At 40.6% G+C, this 17,181-nt stretch overlaps 1 protein-coding gene across 2 annotated transcripts in view; it reads right to left on the bottom strand.

Annotated features, from left to right (window-relative positions):
* The window catches only part of CDH11 (cadherin 11), a 107,033-nt gene that overhangs the window by 51,013 nt on the left and 38,839 nt on the right, over nucleotides 1-17,181 (bottom strand). Inside the window, exon 2 of one of the 2 annotated variants that reach the window (XM_083626584.1) lies at nucleotides 11,998-12,118. The gene's annotated coding sequence lies outside the window, so the exon portion shown is untranslated. The remainder of the gene's footprint in view (nucleotides 1-11,997; nucleotides 12,119-17,181) is intronic. The other variant, XM_083626585.1, reaches the window with a different exon arrangement.

The raw sequence follows: 17,181 nt of genomic DNA, 5'->3' as shown, positions 1-17,181 counted from the left end.
TGGCTGGAAAGAGAAATGATGAACCTTTCCTCCTGATGCACTGCTGTCCTGATAGTTAACAATCCCTCCCCCCACTTGTTATTTAGTAAGGAAGAAAGGGAGAAATAGCGGTATGGTACGCATTAAGCATAAGCGTGCAGTTTGACCTTGATTTTCTATCCACAGCCAAACATAGCCAAGATTACTGCTGCTTTAGACAGTCAACACAAACACGTTGTTTTGTTTTTTTTATCCTTTTGTAATTCAAAACAGTGTTCTGAAACATCTAGTTGGCATATTCAAACCCACATATTTCCATACCTCGAGACAGAAAGAGGGAAACTGGATTAATTTATCACTTAAAGGTGAACCTACCTACCTTGCATTATCTGAAACATTATGTGAACCGAATCAGAGTCCCCCCCCCCCATGGAAATCTGCACTTCTCTGAATTTTTCTGTGCCAAGTAATGTGCACCAAAATGATAAACCCTGCATAAAAATGCATATATTAGCAATAATAACAAACAGATGCATTGTATTATTCCAACAGGCTTTTGAGCACTGACTGGTTTTAAGGAAAGGGCTGATGCTGTGTTGTTTTTATTGTAATTATCTGTATGTTTTAATACAGATAATTACAATAAACACACCTACATGTTTTAATTCTTTTTAAAAAATATTTCTCTCCCCCCCCCCATGTTTTTAGCTGTTTCCATTTTATCTGTAAGCCACCTTGATTCCCTGTGAGGGGAAAGGCAGGATATAATAATAATAATAATAATAATAATAATAATAATAGCAGAATACTAAGGAGAATGGTTTTGCAAAAGTGTGCATGGTAGGCAAATTTGCATGCAGTGGTACCTTGAGTAACTTCAGGTTACAGACACTTCAAGTTGCAACTCCACTAACCCAGAAATAGTACCTCGGGTTAAGAACTTTGCTTCAGGTGAGAACAGAAATCGTGTGGCGGTGGTGTGGTGGCAGCGGGAGGCCCCATTAGTTAAAGTGGTGCTTCAGGTTAAGAACAGTTTCAGGTTAAGAACGGATCTCCAGAACAAATTAAGTTCTTAACCCAAGGTACCACTGTATTGGGATAAATGCTGGTGAATTTTCCTGAGGTCTTAAAAAATGGAAACTCATGTAGAAATGTGGAGAAGTGAACTTTAAATTGGAAAAAGGGTGGGAGGGAGATGGGAAGAAACTGAAATTGACACATTCATCCATGATAGATGTGGCTCACTGTTCAGAATATTGCATTTTCTGTTGCAGCACTTCTTGACTGGCTTCTGCTTCTGCCTGGTTGTAACAAACTTCACTAGATTTTACAAGCCCTGGATATCCCATATAGATGCGCTGACAGAGTATACCCTCAATTCTGCCACATAACCCTTTCCCCCATCTCAGTACTGGGCTTGTATCCTGGACCAAGATCCTTGAGTCTAGATAATGTACTTATTTCCCACCCAACCACCATTGCTTGAGTTCTGACCCAAGCCCATCAGAGACATCAACATGCTGATTCTTACAACCGCCAGGGACTTGGGACCCAAGAGTGCAACATTTCTCTGCAGCAAGTCCATTTTATTGATGAAATATAACCATATATCCTTTGAGGGGGCAGGGGAGACAATGGCTTAGTACAGGGTCACAAACAATGAGGGAAGGAGTGTAATACTCGGCAGGCAGACGTCTTGAACTGGCTTCTGTTGGATCGTTTTGTTTATGCTGCAAGAAAGCAGCAGAAGCAGCAGTTGTGGTTGGCTGTGCTGCACTACAGCATAACATAATCTTTGTTCAGCTCTGCTTGGTGCCATTTAAACATTGTGCATTCTTGACACCACCACACCCAATTATAAATTCTCCTTCAGATTTGCATTGTACGAAGGCAAACCATGTGGGGAAAAAGATTCAGGGCCATGTATTTTTGACTCCACAGACCAGATCATTAGTGAAATTAGCTTTGTGGGCCAAATTTGACAGGAGGGCAAGGTCACCCACTAGTAAATCCCATGGCACCACATTGAAGTCAGGTGTAAGGTGCTTTGCAGCTTCAAAAGGCTGCCTTTCTCCATGTAATGTTGCCAGAGAACTGTCTTTTCTAAGAACATGTGAGAACTGCCTTTTCTAACAACATTTCTGCCATCATCCCCCACCCCAGTAACTTCCTCCCAGCGCTTGGGTCAGAGGGCAGTCAAACATTTCTATTCAGTCAAGCTTCTGTGCCCTACTTATTTGGACTGCTGTGAGTTTTACAGTTTTCTATAGTTAGTTCATATTTTATGCTGTTTTACTGTGCCACACTGATCTCCTGAGGGCCAAAGAGCAAGATATAAATAATTTTAAATAAATGAATAAATAAAACATTCTTTCTAAGTAACATGGTATCTACACTATTTCTTTGCATACCCAAAGCTAATGAACTCAGAAAATTGACATGTGCTGCCTTCTTTTGATCTCAATTTATGATACTTACGTATATTATTATATTTTCCCTCTGTGATGCAAGCTGCTAAAACCCTTATTTATATGCAAAGAGGCACATACTTTAGAAATTGCTACCACATTCTGGGATTGCTAATACTTCTGATTAGCAATTCATCTATGCAACCCTGAAAAATTGTCTAAATAATTAGTAAATTAATAGAGGCATAATAAGGCTCATCTAGGGAAATCAGCAAAGCTGTTCTCTGGGCTTGTGCACACTTTACCCTAAAATAAGGTTGCTCTCTGCCCTCACATTGCAGCAGAGGTATGCTGCATCTAAGCCCACTCCCATCCTGGTAGAGTTTCACTTTCCTAGAAGTTTTAGGAAAGCACATAAAACCCCAGGCCTGGGGACAGAATGCAGCCCTCTGTGCCCTACTCCTGCCAAGACTACACCCTTCAATGAGCCTGCTTTTGCCTGGTTGAGTATTTTCCCTGGTCTGGAACATGTCATTGAACTATGATCACGCCTCTTGCTTGCCTGGATATGGAGAGAGATGTGTGCATATTGAACTCTGTATTATTGGGAGAAAGATAAGAGCCCTACCTGCTCACATTTTCCTCTGGCTCCTCTCACCACTGGATTTGTGACCTTGAGATGAGTGCTCATAAGAGACTAGGCCTCAGGATAAAATAAAATAAAATAAAATAAAATCCCCTCCTCTAATCCAAAAGAACATACTGCAGTGACATTTTTCTACAACATATCAAGGATCCCAAACACACATTCATTTAGAACATAGGAAGATCCCTGCTGGATCAGACCAGTGGCCTGTCTAGTCCAGCATCCTGTTCTCACGGGTTTCCAGTGGGAAGCTCACAAACACACAAAACCTGCTGTACCTGGAACTGGAAGTGAGAGTGCAGCTGACTGCAGAATGGATGTGGGCAGCCTGAAGAAGCACTATCTACATTGTGCCTGCCCATAAAATGCAAGCCTAAAATGAAAGATTAGGGTGATGTCAGCCGTTTCCAGGGACCTTCTTTGTGAGTTTTTTTTTAAATGTAAAAGTTTTGTGTTTGCTTGGGCTGAGAGCCGGGGGGGGGGGGGCGGGCAGGGTGGAGAGCTGAGTGACAGCCAGGAAGTTGAGACAGTGCATGTGTCAGCAGGAGAACGAACTGAGATTAAAGTGCATTAGTAACTTTGTATTAAATGTAACATTTAATTTAATATAACATGCTACATTAAATGTTACATTGCATTAATGTAACCTTTTTATATGTATTTTTGGAAAAAATTGTTGCTGCTTTAGTTTCCATGCATCACTTAGATATATATGTTTCAGAAGATTATATATTTTACACCAGGGGTCAATTGGACCAGATCCAGGCCCCGGGCCTTAGTTTGCCTACCCATGTTTTACACACACACACACACACACACACACACACACACACACACACACAGGTTTTAGAACAGCTTGGTTTATGAACAACTTGGAAATAAAACACTGCAAACCTGGAAGTAGGTGTTCCGGTTTGTGAACTTTTCCTTGGAAGCTGAACATGTTCTGCTTCCTGTTGAGTGTGTTGTTTGTAAATTGAGTCCCTACTGCTAATCAGAGGCTTCCTGTTGAGCCTGTCGGCTGTTGAGTCCCAAGCACCCACGCAACACAGAGGTGATATTTGAAGCTTTGGCTTTTGCAATATATATATATATATATATATATATATATATATATATATATATGCATTTTTGTGTGTGTGGCTTTTTCGTTGTTTTTTTACTGTGACTTCTTTGTTTTATGGGACTGACTTGTGACTGTGGCTTGTGACTTTGTTTTTGTGACTTGTTTTTGTGATTGTGTGGAATCCTGTTCATCTACTGATTGATTGATTGATTGATTGATTGTGTGACTGCAGAAATGGATAAAAGCCCCCCAGCCAAACAATGACTATCATCAGTGCACGTAAGAAAAAAAACCTTGTAATTTTTATCATCTACAATACTCTTATTTATTTTATAGTACAGTACATTGATTATTGCTTTCATTTTATGGATCAATGGTCTCATTAGATAGTAAAATTCATGTTAAATTGCTGTTTTATGTGTTGTTTTTAAAAGTCTGGAGCAGATTAATCCATTTTGCATTACTTTTTATGGGAAAGCATGCCTTGGTTTTAGAACGCTTTGGTTTTGGAACAGACTTCCGGAAAGGATTAAGTTTGAGAACCAAGGTACCACTGTACACATATACAAACACTTACATTTTATATTTGAAATAGTATGAATAAATAAAGCAGGACCTGAGTGCAACAGCACTCTCTCCTATGGCTTCCGCTAACTGATACATGTGATGACTTGATTACATTAGCATCTTCTGAATGAACCATCACAAATGAAACACTGCAAATAGAGCATGCTCAAGTGGGAACCGTAACAAAAGTGTGGAGTGCTGCTGCTCAAGATGTCAGCCACTATATTCCAGCCCCCCTGTCCCCCCTGCAACTGTCACATATCATTCAATGACCATTGAGAATGTACATCTCCATAGGTCTGTTTTTTTGGAGGGAGAGGTTTCTTCCCACCCACTTAGGGTTGTTGTTGTTGTTCTTGTTTTACATCCCTAAATATTTTGGACCTTCAAACCACAGGGTTTCCCAAAGTCGTAGAATTGTAGAGTTGGAAGGGACCCTGAAGATCATCTGCTCCAACCCCCTGCAATGCAGGAATATGCAGCTGTTCCATATACCTCCTTCTTGTACTATTTTGCCACATAAAGCAATATCACATAAAAGCAATATCACATAAAGCAGCCTCAACTACCAGGGCCTTCTCGGCTGCGGCTCCAATCTGGTGGAACACTCTGTCACAAGAGACTAGGGCCCTGCGGGACCTGACATCTTTCCGCAGGGCCTGCAAGACAAGAGTTGTTCCACCAGGCCTTTGGTCAGGGCGCAGCCTGACTCCCTCCTCTGGCAACCTGCACAGAATTTTGCTTAATGGTTGCCATCAACTTGATTTTAATTAATTTTTATAATGAAATATTTTTAGAATGTTGGATTATTTGATTGTTTGATTATTTGATTGTTGTTAGCCGCCCTGAGCCCGGCTTCGGCTGGGGAGGGCGGGATATAAATAAAATTTATTATTATTATTATTATTATTATTATTAATATCACTCCTAACTAAGCATTGGAAACACAATGAGTTATATTAGGCATAGGCAAGCTCGGCCCTTCAGATGTTTTGGGACTACAACTCCCGTCATCACTAGCTAACAGGACCAGTGGTCAGGGATGATGGGAATTGTAGTCCCAAAACATCTGGAGGGCCGAGTTGGCCTCTGCCTGAGTTATATTGTCTCTAACACTACATTTTTATGCAGTCTGCTCAGACATTCAGCATTACACATTAGAAAATAATAAGTAGCACTGTGATGAAAAATCGAGACATACATCTCTATAGGAAATGACCCAAAGTACAATGGCAGCCAAAAGTTAAATGATATCCTCCAATCTACCACTTAGTAGATTCGAATTTCCTTCTACAAAATTGTCTCTATGGACTGATTCATTAAACGAGACCTGCACTTACTTAAAATATGAATCAGAAAGTAATTACTGTGATTTATAAAACAATATTCATTTATACAAGCAGGTCATCCCATTGCTGACCATGGAAGCCAAATACACAAACATCTGAACTGTAGCCTACAGCCAGAATTCTAAGATTGAGTATGCACACTAGAGATTTGTATGCTCAGTCAAGGATTCTTCCATAGTATTTCCAGCAACAGCACCTACTAGGCTAAATTGTCCTCAAGACCCACCTAGAGTGTCGGATTTGGGGAAAGAAGTGTCCAACAAAGTTGAAACAATCAAATAAGGTCAAGCTGAGCCTCACTATAGTCACCAGTTGATGGAACATTTCTATCTGCTATTTTTCATTTTTGCCTCAGCAATCATAACCATTTTTGTATATTTCACCTTTGACTGCTCTTTGATGATTTAGATACAGAAACAGGAAATTTACATTCTTGAGTGAGCACAGCAGGAATGAAATCATTTCAGGGGAGAACAAAATATGAATTGAAAGAGAGAATGTAAATGCCATATGGACACCCAGGTTTACATGACAAACAACAGAAGTGGTGCTTGTTTGTTCTTCTTTGCAGGAAGACAATTGAAATTCTTAATAGAGTGGACACCTAAAATCAACCAGCAGGGAGTCTTCTCTCAGAAATTATTATAGGCATAGCAGCTTCCTCTGTATTTCAAATTCAAAGCACCTACAGAAATCAATAGGACACTTCTCAAAACTGGATGCTGCTTGACTCAGACTCCCCACCCCACCCCCACCCCCGTTCTTGACAAGTCTAAACAACTCCCATCCTTCACACTTTCTCTCACTTCCTTTAAGAAATTGGATGAGGCCAAAGACCCATCCAGTCTGTACAACAGGAAACTCTTAATCCCAGGGTCATAGGTTTGAGCCTCATGTTTGGCAAAATATATACTGCCCTCCATCCATAGATCTTGGGGCAGTTCACACCAGCGACACCTGGATGCCTTTGAGAAGCTGAAAAGGAAGATCTGGATGCAGCAGCACTCTTCACCGCTTGTGATTCCTATCAACTGGTCTTCAAAGACATACTGCTTCCAACAGTGGAGATAGAACATAAATAACCATTGGGACTAGACGACTGCCTTATCGTCCATGAATTCATCTAATCTTATTTTAAAGCCATCCAAGGTGTTTGACATCATCACGACGTCTTGTGGCAGCAAATTCCATAGTTTCATGATGTGTTGGGTGAACATTCAATTTCATTGGGTGGCCCCTGGTTCTAGTGAGAAAGGGATAAAAAAGCATCTGTCTATTCAGATTATCTACATCATGCATGATCTTGCACATCTCTAGCATGTTTCCCCTTACTTGCTCCCCCCCAAACTATAATGCTCCAATGTCGTAACCATTGCCTCCTTGACCATTTACCAGTTCTGTAATATCCTTTTTGAGATGCAGCACCCTGGGCTATACACAGTATTCCACATGTTGCTGCACTATAGATTTTTAGAACTGTATTATGATATTGGCAGTTTTATTTCAATCCCTTTCCTAATAATCCCTAACATGGATTTTGCCTTTTTCGCAGCTGCCACACACTGGGTCAACATCTTCATTCGGTTTCTCACCAAACTCCCAAAGTCTTAGTCCTGCTCTGTCAGCTCAAATCCAATTAGCATATATTTGAAATTAGAATTTTTTCAAAAAGTAACTGTTCTTAAGGAACTCAAAAACTGTAGCTGTTCCTGATAAAAAGTTATTGCCTTGTGGTGGCTCTTGGATGTTGTCTCCATAATTTCACCACAATTTCGTGATGGATGTTCATGTACCTATAGAAACCTGATAATCTCCTGCTGTTCCTCACGTATTGACATTTCAAGGTTGTGATCATGCTTCATGAGCTCCCCTGCTGACTAAAATAGATTCTCAACAAGGCCATTGAGGCAAAAGAAAAAAGAAAAATGAATTTGTAGATACAGCTTTGAGTGATGGAGGCACAAACTTACAATTATCCTTCTATTTTTCCATTGTAACTTCAGGAAATGGACCTTTGTTTACCAAATTAGTAAGCGCTCCTCTTACACCACACTTCCAAAATTAGGATTTCTAGAAGTTCATTCCCCAGCCTCTTTTCCTCAGTTGAGACAGGTGGAAGAAAAGTATGGGGTGGAGGTAGTTAAAACAAAAATGAAACACAAAACTAAAACCCACAGGCCTAAGCACACATATGTGGAGACTGACACACTATCGCTCCTGCACATATAGGCACATTAGCAAAAGGGAAACATTCTCCAGCTTTCACAGCTTTGAGTTTGTCATTAAATGTGTTCAACGACCCCAAGATACCGTAGTTTATAAAAGGGATAGGGATTCTCTTTCAGGGAAAGGGCCACATTCCCTCCTCAATAGCCTTCTGGGGGCCAAATGCCAGTGGCAGGTGTGGCTACAGGCAAAAGTTGGCAGAGCAGCACTGTGAATTTGTACAGCAGCCCTTTGCACGTTAGGCCAATTTCTACACACACACAAAGCTCATCTCTCTACCCACCATCCAGGCAAGGAAGTAGCACCGGCAGAGTTCACAGACTCGTTCCAGCCAGGCAGAAATACTCAAGCGGGGTACAAAGGAAGCCTGGTGAGGGATGTAACCTAGGTAGAGTCCCAGGCACCACACAGAGAGACTTGAAGTGCTGTATTTTCCCCTTAGATGACACATAGATGTCGTTGCCAAATTAAATTGATCACTGTCTGTTTAAGCATCAAATCAATGTTACTAACTCTCAAGACTAATTGCTGCGGTCTACCTTAACTGGCAAATGAATGTCACATACGCTGTCCTGTATTGAGGGTTTTTCTTTTTCTTTTTTTAAAGCGATGTCACAGCGCACAGGGCATTTAGCTGCCAGAAATAAGATTATCAACACTCAAGGACATTTTGAGCAGAAATGAAGCAGCTGTCAAGCAGAACATTGCTACCCTGCCTGTAAAACAATATGAATGAGTCAGCTAAGCACTAAGCTGTAATGTCATAGGCCTAAGCACTGTATTATGAGCATTGTAATTCAGTTGGGAACTTAGCATCAGATGCAGCTAAGAAGGCTGTTACTGGCATGATATCTATTACAGCCAATGCAGAAAAATGTTTGGGGCAAGTTAAAATATGAAAATTCTTATGTTTCAACAGCATGCATATTCAATAGCAGAAAAAAGAAAACATGGATCTACAGAGTCTCAGATGGTAAAATAAAAATAAATAACCAACACAACTGAACAGAGAATAGCTGCAAAACAGGGAGAACAGTAGGGATGTGAAATTCCTTATTATCCTAATTGCTTCACACTCCAGCGCTGCTTTCCAGATTTTAGGCTGGAACAGTGAGGGGAAAAAACACATTGACTGATCACATGTAGCGATGCACAAATCTATCAATTGCAGTTTTGCTTGGTTTTCAAATCTTAAGTTCAGTTCCCCACATTTTCTCATCAGTTTAAGAATGCTAGTCCTCATGAAAATTCACCAGCATTTTAGTGCAAATTTCTCCTAATATACACATTTTTGTACACAATTTCCCCTAATTTACATTTTTTGTGTGAAGCAATTTCCGTGATATAATGTATTTTAAATGACATTTTCACTAATATATGTATTTCCATGCACAATATACAAGACTGTATCTACCGTATTTCTGTTCCCATTACTTGGCTGGAAGACTGCATTGCAAAATTTGAAGAAGTCCATATTTCAAAGGATGCCTGTGTTTGGGTTCACATAGTAACTTTACCTTTTTCCCCCTTTTTTGCATTACCTTCACATATTATTTTGGGAAATGCAAAATAGATTGGTTTGCCTTTAAATGTGAACTGAATCAAATTCCTCCTCTGTCCACAGTCACATGTGAACAGCAGAGCTATTGCAGTTTTGAAATGAGTGGCACTCCATGAAGTAGTTAATGATGAGCCGATGAAATAATGAGATGAAAATAAGCTCCAAAGATAAGCCTTACAGTCAGGAAACTGGGAAATATTTGGGTCACACACAAGAACCATTACTATGGATTAAAACCACAACTGGTTATCAACAAACTCAAAATGTAGTAACTGCACATCGAGTACAAAACATATACAAAGACTGACAAGCTATCTCAAGTCAGTGGTCCATTCTAGCTCAGAGGCGGAGAACCTTTATCACTCCAAGGTTTGCACTTCCTTCTGGGCAACCCTTTGGAGGCCACATGCCAGTGATGGGACCAGAGGCAAAAGTGGGCAGATCAATGAATACAAACTGTACCTTCACACAGGAGGCTAGTTTCTATATATACTCACACACCACTCTCTATCCTGCATCCAGGCAAGCAAGAGACATTAATCGGTGTTTAAGGATGCATTCCATCCAGGTGTTTAAGGATGTATTCCATCCAGGCAAAAACAGCCGAGTGGTACAAAGCGGTGCCAGTGAGGAACGTGGCTGGGGAAGGACCCGAGGGTGGCCCTAGCACCTAAGTGTGAGGTGCCTCACTCCTGGTCTATCTCAACACTATTTCTAACAACAATAGCAACCAAAAACTTCAAAGAGATTAAAATAATAATAATTATAAAAGAAAAGAAACCTCAAGGAGATTCATGGTTCAGCACCGATGGAGGTACTTCCCTCATTTTTTAAAAGTGCATAGCTTGCACCTTGTTGTGCTTTGAGTGAGGTGGCTGTAGTTCGGACTATTCTTCTGCAACCACTTTCCCACAACCATTCTTCTTGTACAACCACTCACAACTTCGTAGCGCCCTGACAGCTCCCTAACAACTTCCTTGCGGCACCATAGGCACCATACTTTAATGCAGAAATACTGTAGGTCACAGTGAAGGCAGGACCAGCAGTGCACAGTTTTAAAGGCATATTGGCCCTAACTGGGAAAGCTTCATTGGTATTGGCCTGCATGCTTCCCAATTAGTAGTAAGCTATTGCAGTCACATTCCAACAGGATATACCACAGAGCAGGGAAGGCTGCTGAATACACACTGAGTGGGATGCTGCTGTGCTGAAATTGGTGTGTGCCATTTTGATTCACAGCTGTGCCTATCTTTAGATGAGGGTGCCAGTCATGCCATGTTCAGGCACTCTTCCTCTAATGTGATTCCAACAACAGTAAACCAAAGTTATTTGTCTGGTCACAGAGCCAGTAAAAAACATGTATACATCTATACCATACATTTTCTAGTATACACTAAACTGAAATATGTTGTGCTCGTATAAAATAAGGACAGAAACCAACCAAGTTACAATTTATTCAGCAGAATCCTTTGCAGGAAGGGGAAAAAAAGAAAAGAAATCTAGCAACTATTTCCATTACTATTTTCTTTGTGACAGTAGGCCAAAGTTATTTGTCAGGGAACTGCCATCGGAACTAGAGGAGGAGGCGAGGCTCCACAGCGATGCTGGAGAGGGGCCAAGCAGGGAGAGAGGCAGGTCTCCGGCTGGGGAAGAAAATCAGCGCAACACCAGGGATAGAGGGGGGCCGATGGGGGAAGCAGAGAGCAGGCTTCAGGACTCTTCACAGGAGACCAGCGAGGAGAGCACAGGTCCTCCGCTGCCCACACCCACCCTGCGCAGAAGACTTCCGCGCAGGGAAAGTAGGCGGTGACTTGGCGTCAAAGAACTTCTTTGCTGGAAGAGGTTCAAGAAACGCCCACTGACGGATTCTGCCAGCGACTGAACAGCCACGGAATGGATGGCTGTCCAGCGAGAAATGGTTTAACCAGGCAAGCTAGCCCAGAGCGGCGGTAACTTATGCACGAGCAACCCCTAAAGCCATTACATTATTCAAATGCATACAAATTAACATGTATTAATCTTCTTTGATTACCATCATGTGAGAGAAGCACACAGGTGCTCGTAATAGGGAAGTCATCAGAATCATGAAGGGTTTCCATATAAGAAATAAATGGAAACTACATCTCTCTCTCTCTGGAAAAAAATAGTATTCCATGCTTGCTTGAAGTGCAAGCTGTTGTGATCAGGCATCTTACCTTCACCCACTGGAAACCCATTGCCAATTGAAGTAGCATATTCCACCCATTTTAGCAAGTCAGCAGTCCCAGTGAAGAGTCAAGTTCTGTGATGCCAACGTATCCAGTATCCCAATTCTTTCTGGAAAAGAAAAGAGGGGTGGAGTTCAGTTGAAATTCAGGATGGCAATACAGGCTGAATAAAAGAATAAATAAAGTCTTTAAAGCATCCCCCCTTTCCTGGGACCCTGGGGAATTTTGAAGGAGGGCCCAGCCTCTTGACGTCAATATTTAAAAGTAACCAGAACAGACATATTATTGGGGAGGGGATGTTCCCATAATTAAAGTGCTGGAGGCCATGTCAATATCCCACATGTTGTTCTCTTCCCCTTCGAGACAAAACAGAGTATCATGAAAGAAAATGGGCTCTGGAATCATTGCCATGTGTAAGAGACACTGTTGCAAAAGTAACAGCTAGAGTCTTGTCGCAGCAGCCAATTAGAAAATTCTGCTGGCTCAGGCCTTTCGAAGCACTGTGAGGCAAATTAGAAAGGGAAGAGAAAGAGAAACAGGCTTGATCTTCAGTGTGTGGACCGGAGACCTATACAGATGCTTGAGAGTGAATGTAGTGTTATAGTTAGAATTCAGAACTTAGTTCCATGGAGATGTGGGCTCAAACCCCAATTTAGGATGAGATTAAAGCCCTAGCCAGGTGTTCTTTGCTAATTGGCATTATGGAGAGGGAATGCAGAAATGCAACTTCAGGACATGTTTTCTTTCTTTCTGAGTGATGATGTCATGGTCCAAACTGCCCGGCTAATTGACCCATCCTCCTTGCTCCAGCAAGTTCATGAGATGAGAATGAAACTTCCAGTTTGGTTCATGGCAGTTTAGCATAGTAGAAGTCAGAAAAGAAGAAAACCAAGCAAAGGTTGGATACCTTCTTCCATTGGTTTTCTTTATTCCTTTCTTCCTGGGGGTACTCAATGAAATAAGATATGGCAGAGGGAGCCACTGTGGAACCCTTCAAATATTGTTGGACTCCAGCTCCCATCACCCTCAGTCAGAATGGGAATGGATTATGAGAACTGTGGTTGGATATTATCTGTAGAGCTATCCCTGGGACAGGGAGTTCCATAGTTCCTGGGAACTACAGCTGAGGAGGTCATGTCCCATATACCCACCAATCACACTTCTGATGGTGGTAGAATGCAGAGGAGGAAAGCATGGAGGAAAGTTTATTCAGCCCTGAATAACAACAGCAGCAGCAACTATTATTATTATTATTAGGATCCTATTATAGAATTGTAAAGACAGAAGGGACATGATCTAGTCCAATCCTATGCAATACAGGAATCCTGACCACAGTCATTTCTGGGTGGGCTCGAACCACCAACCTTCTAGTTAACAGCCAGACACACTGATCCATTTTCCCACAGGCTATATGCAAGATTTCAGATGACTTACTTTTCCACTGGCTCACAAGAAGATAGATAGATTCTCAGCAAGGGATAGATAGATAGATAGATAGATAGATAGATAGATAGATAGATAGACAGACAGACAGACAGACAGATGATAGATATAGATAGATAGATAGATGATAGATGATAGATAGATAGATAGATAGATAGATAGATAGATATGTGTGTATTTGCATTGGCATTGGAGTTTCTGAATTCTGACATCCCTACTATAATGTGTCATGGGTTTATATCCTGCCTTGGACCTTTGTAACTTGTACATTACAGGAAATAATCAATTATGACCCCCCACAAAGGAAAGGTAAACAAAGGTGGTAAACATGGGAAACTTAAACTGAAAGCTGTATTTTCCTCTCCCAGGGTATTAAAATGGATGCATAATGCATTTTGTCAGTTGTGGGCAGAAATGCCGACTAGCTGATACTTCTTAAGTTATATTTCTTAGGAATAACTTATTAAGAAGAATTATACTTATCTTTTATAACATATTATGGATTAGCATATTTGTCATGACAGAACCATGGGCATTGATTATGATTTCCAAGCAACAGATGGAAAATCCATAACAGCCATTTTTGGATTTATTTTTTGACAGGCCAGCTTATTTATTCCAATTTCAGGTTGTAGTGTTCAAAGTCAAAATGCAACAATCAAGGGGAGGGTGTGTGTGGAAAGTATCATCAATAACTCATCACCAATAAACATGTAATTTGAATGGAATTGATATAGTGATACTTTTAGCTCAACTCATAACAAGATTATTATTTTTTCCTCTTTTTAAGTAAGGCATTTCTTGAGGAGTTGGTTTATACTGAGTGGCATCCGTAGGGATTTGGAAACTGTTGGTACTTTGGATGCAAAGAAACGGGGTGTCCAAAAAACAGCCCATTGTCCTTGTAGTAATTACTTCACAGTGCCTGATGCTAAATGGACAGTTCTGGGTCCCAAGAACCAGCTGAATCCTGTATTGTCCTTGCATGATAAAAAGATTAGAGGCTGAAAAGCAGAGGAACTGAATCTCACAGCTTCTTAGACTGCACAGTGAAAAGACCATTGTAACATCCTCATAAATCCTCAGCTCCCTGGGCTCTTGACAACTAAAGCAATGGACAATAGAATTCTTGTGTTCAACAAAACAATCATTGTCTGTCAAAGGGCTTATCTGCTTAATTTACAAATGTCTTCCATTGTCCCCAAATAATTCCCTATTAGAAAAAAACACCCTATGACGAGGAGAACTAAATAAATATTTGCAGATTTGTAGTATGTTTGCCACCATGACTGCAATAGTAACAATAAGAACAAGAACTATAACAAAATATGAGACCATTGCAGTTTGCTTTTCTCAGGCCCACATTTATCATTACTGTATATGCCAGGTGTACATGCATTAACATGGCACATCACTCTCAGTTTTAGGGTGCTTTCAGATGGGTATTGGTTGTGAGACTGATGGTCCTGATGTGTGCTTTTTTCTTTTTTGCTGCATCTTCAAATGCCATTGGCAACAAAATGCCTACTGACATTTTTTCCTCATTTAATCCAGATGTACACTTTCCAGGGAAAATCCAATGAGTAAAAAAAAAAGGGGGGGGGGGACTGGTAAATAGGTAAGTTTAAAACACTTTTAAAGTTTGAAATAAGAGCATTTTTTAAATAAAAAAAAGGAAAGAGAGAGAGAATTCTTAGATATTTAATAAAAGCCTATCAGAAGTTCAGACTAATGTTGCTGAATGATATTTAATTCAAATATCTGGACATTTGTATCCAGTTTCAATGTACAATAAGCAAGCAATAGGCAATAAAAGAATTCCCCAGACACTCATGTCTATCACTTTTTAAAAACAAATTTTCACATTGTGTGATACCTTAAGCAAAAGAAGCCTTGCAAATTCTTATATGCCTTGACACACAACTGAATCCACAATTTTACCAATTCCCCCCTTCCTTTTTAAAATCTGCCCCCTGCAATTTATAAAATATTCAGGGCCATGTTCTTGCTTTAGTTTAGCAAATCTCAACAAAACCATTGGGCTGCTTCCAAGCTTGGTGGCAGCAAACTAATTACTTTCAGATGGGCTTGGCTGGGTTGAACAGACCCAGGGCTCAATGAATATTCCCCCAGACTGTTGATTACAATGGTCAAGGCTGACCTATGTCAATTCTGGGTCAGACAAAATGCATTGTAATTGAGGCCCTGATGCATTTTGACCTGACCATAACAGATCAGCCAAGGAACTCCCTGGGCAAATACAACAGGAGGCATTTTTCTAAATCAGGGCTAAGAAACCTGTGGCAAACAGAAAGGGAAAGCTTTGGCCCAGTAGTGGCTAGTTTAATCCCAAAGGGATTAAAATGGTATGATACTGCTTTAAAGGCATGGTGCAGAAGAGGCCTAGGAGAGAAAGGGGAAAATGTATTTGACACTTCTAGTTACTAGACTTGTCTGAATCCACATAAGCTTCATTCAGCAGAATAAAAATCTATGGCATCTCACAGTTCTCAGATTCTTCAAACATTATTTCAGCCATTGTCAAATATATGTCCCAGCCCATCTTTCAGTGTGCATACTTATCTATAGTAAAAAAACAAACATACAAATCTGTATCCACATTGCATTTTAGAGTTCTCCTTTAATTTTCTGCACATTTTAATGCTTCAATCCTTTCAGAGAGAAAAGAATGTTGGCTTTTGACATACAGCAATATCAGTCAGGGGATGGTGTTTTTTGTGTAAACAATTTGCTCTTTGCCATGGCAGAACTGTTTCTATAAAGAAGGAATATATAAACATTGACTCAATCATTTTCCAGTCTGTCTCCAGTACCTCTTTAAGATGGTACTTTAGGAGCTGCACCCTGGCTCACACTGCTCAGCAACCCCCCACCATTCCCCTCAAACAAAACAGTTTTGACACGGAAAAAATAGCAAAGATGTGTACAATACAGAAGCTGACACCTGAAACCTAACACAGCAGAGCCTTTCCCAACTACTTTCTTGCTGTACTCAAACCTTCCTTTAAGCTGCCACTTCCGCCCTCCACTGTCTGCCTCTGCTCATTCTACTCAAACCACTGCCATTGTTTAAAATCACCACTTTCCGTATTTCAGTTTTCCTCCAACCCTGCTTCATTCAAACATTTGCTGTTGTTTAAAACCAACATTTTCCGCTCAGTGTTTCCCTATCCATGGTCATTGGCCATGCTAGTGGGGCAAGTGGAGTTGGAGTCCAACAGCGTTTAGAGGGCCACAAGTTTTAGATTAGTCCTGAAGACCTTCCTCCAGCCACCTTTTGAAATGGAATTTGGTTTTAAAAATGGCTGTTGGCTGTGAGTTTATTGCTGTGTGCTGCCTTAACTGTTTCCATTTATGATGTGGTATTCTGCATTATTTAGCGGTCTTGGCTGATGTCTTTTCAATTCGTTTTCCTAGATCTATTTTATTTGTTTTTCATTTGATGTATTTAATTTTTCACTTTGAAAGCCTGTGTGTGTGTGTGTGTGTGTGTGTGTGTGTGTGTGTGTAGAAAAGCAACAGAGAAATAATGAATTGACTAATCCCCTCACCCCTGTGCATGCACACGTCATTTACAGTCAGGAATCTCTTAGGACATGGAGTTGTATCCAATTAAGTTGTACTTGGAATAGTAATGGATCAAAGTTAGTCAAGTTATTATTTTCAGTGGGTCAACTCTGTATAGAAGCCTGCATTGTATACAACCCA

The sequence above is a fragment of the Podarcis filfolensis genome (assembly GCF_964270895.1).
Source record: "Podarcis filfolensis genome assembly, chromosome: 8".
Taxonomy (NCBI): Eukaryota; Metazoa; Chordata; class Lepidosauria; order Squamata; family Lacertidae; genus Podarcis; species Podarcis filfolensis.
Note: the sequence above shows the minus strand (reverse complement) of the source record. Positions and strands in the feature narration are given on the sequence as shown.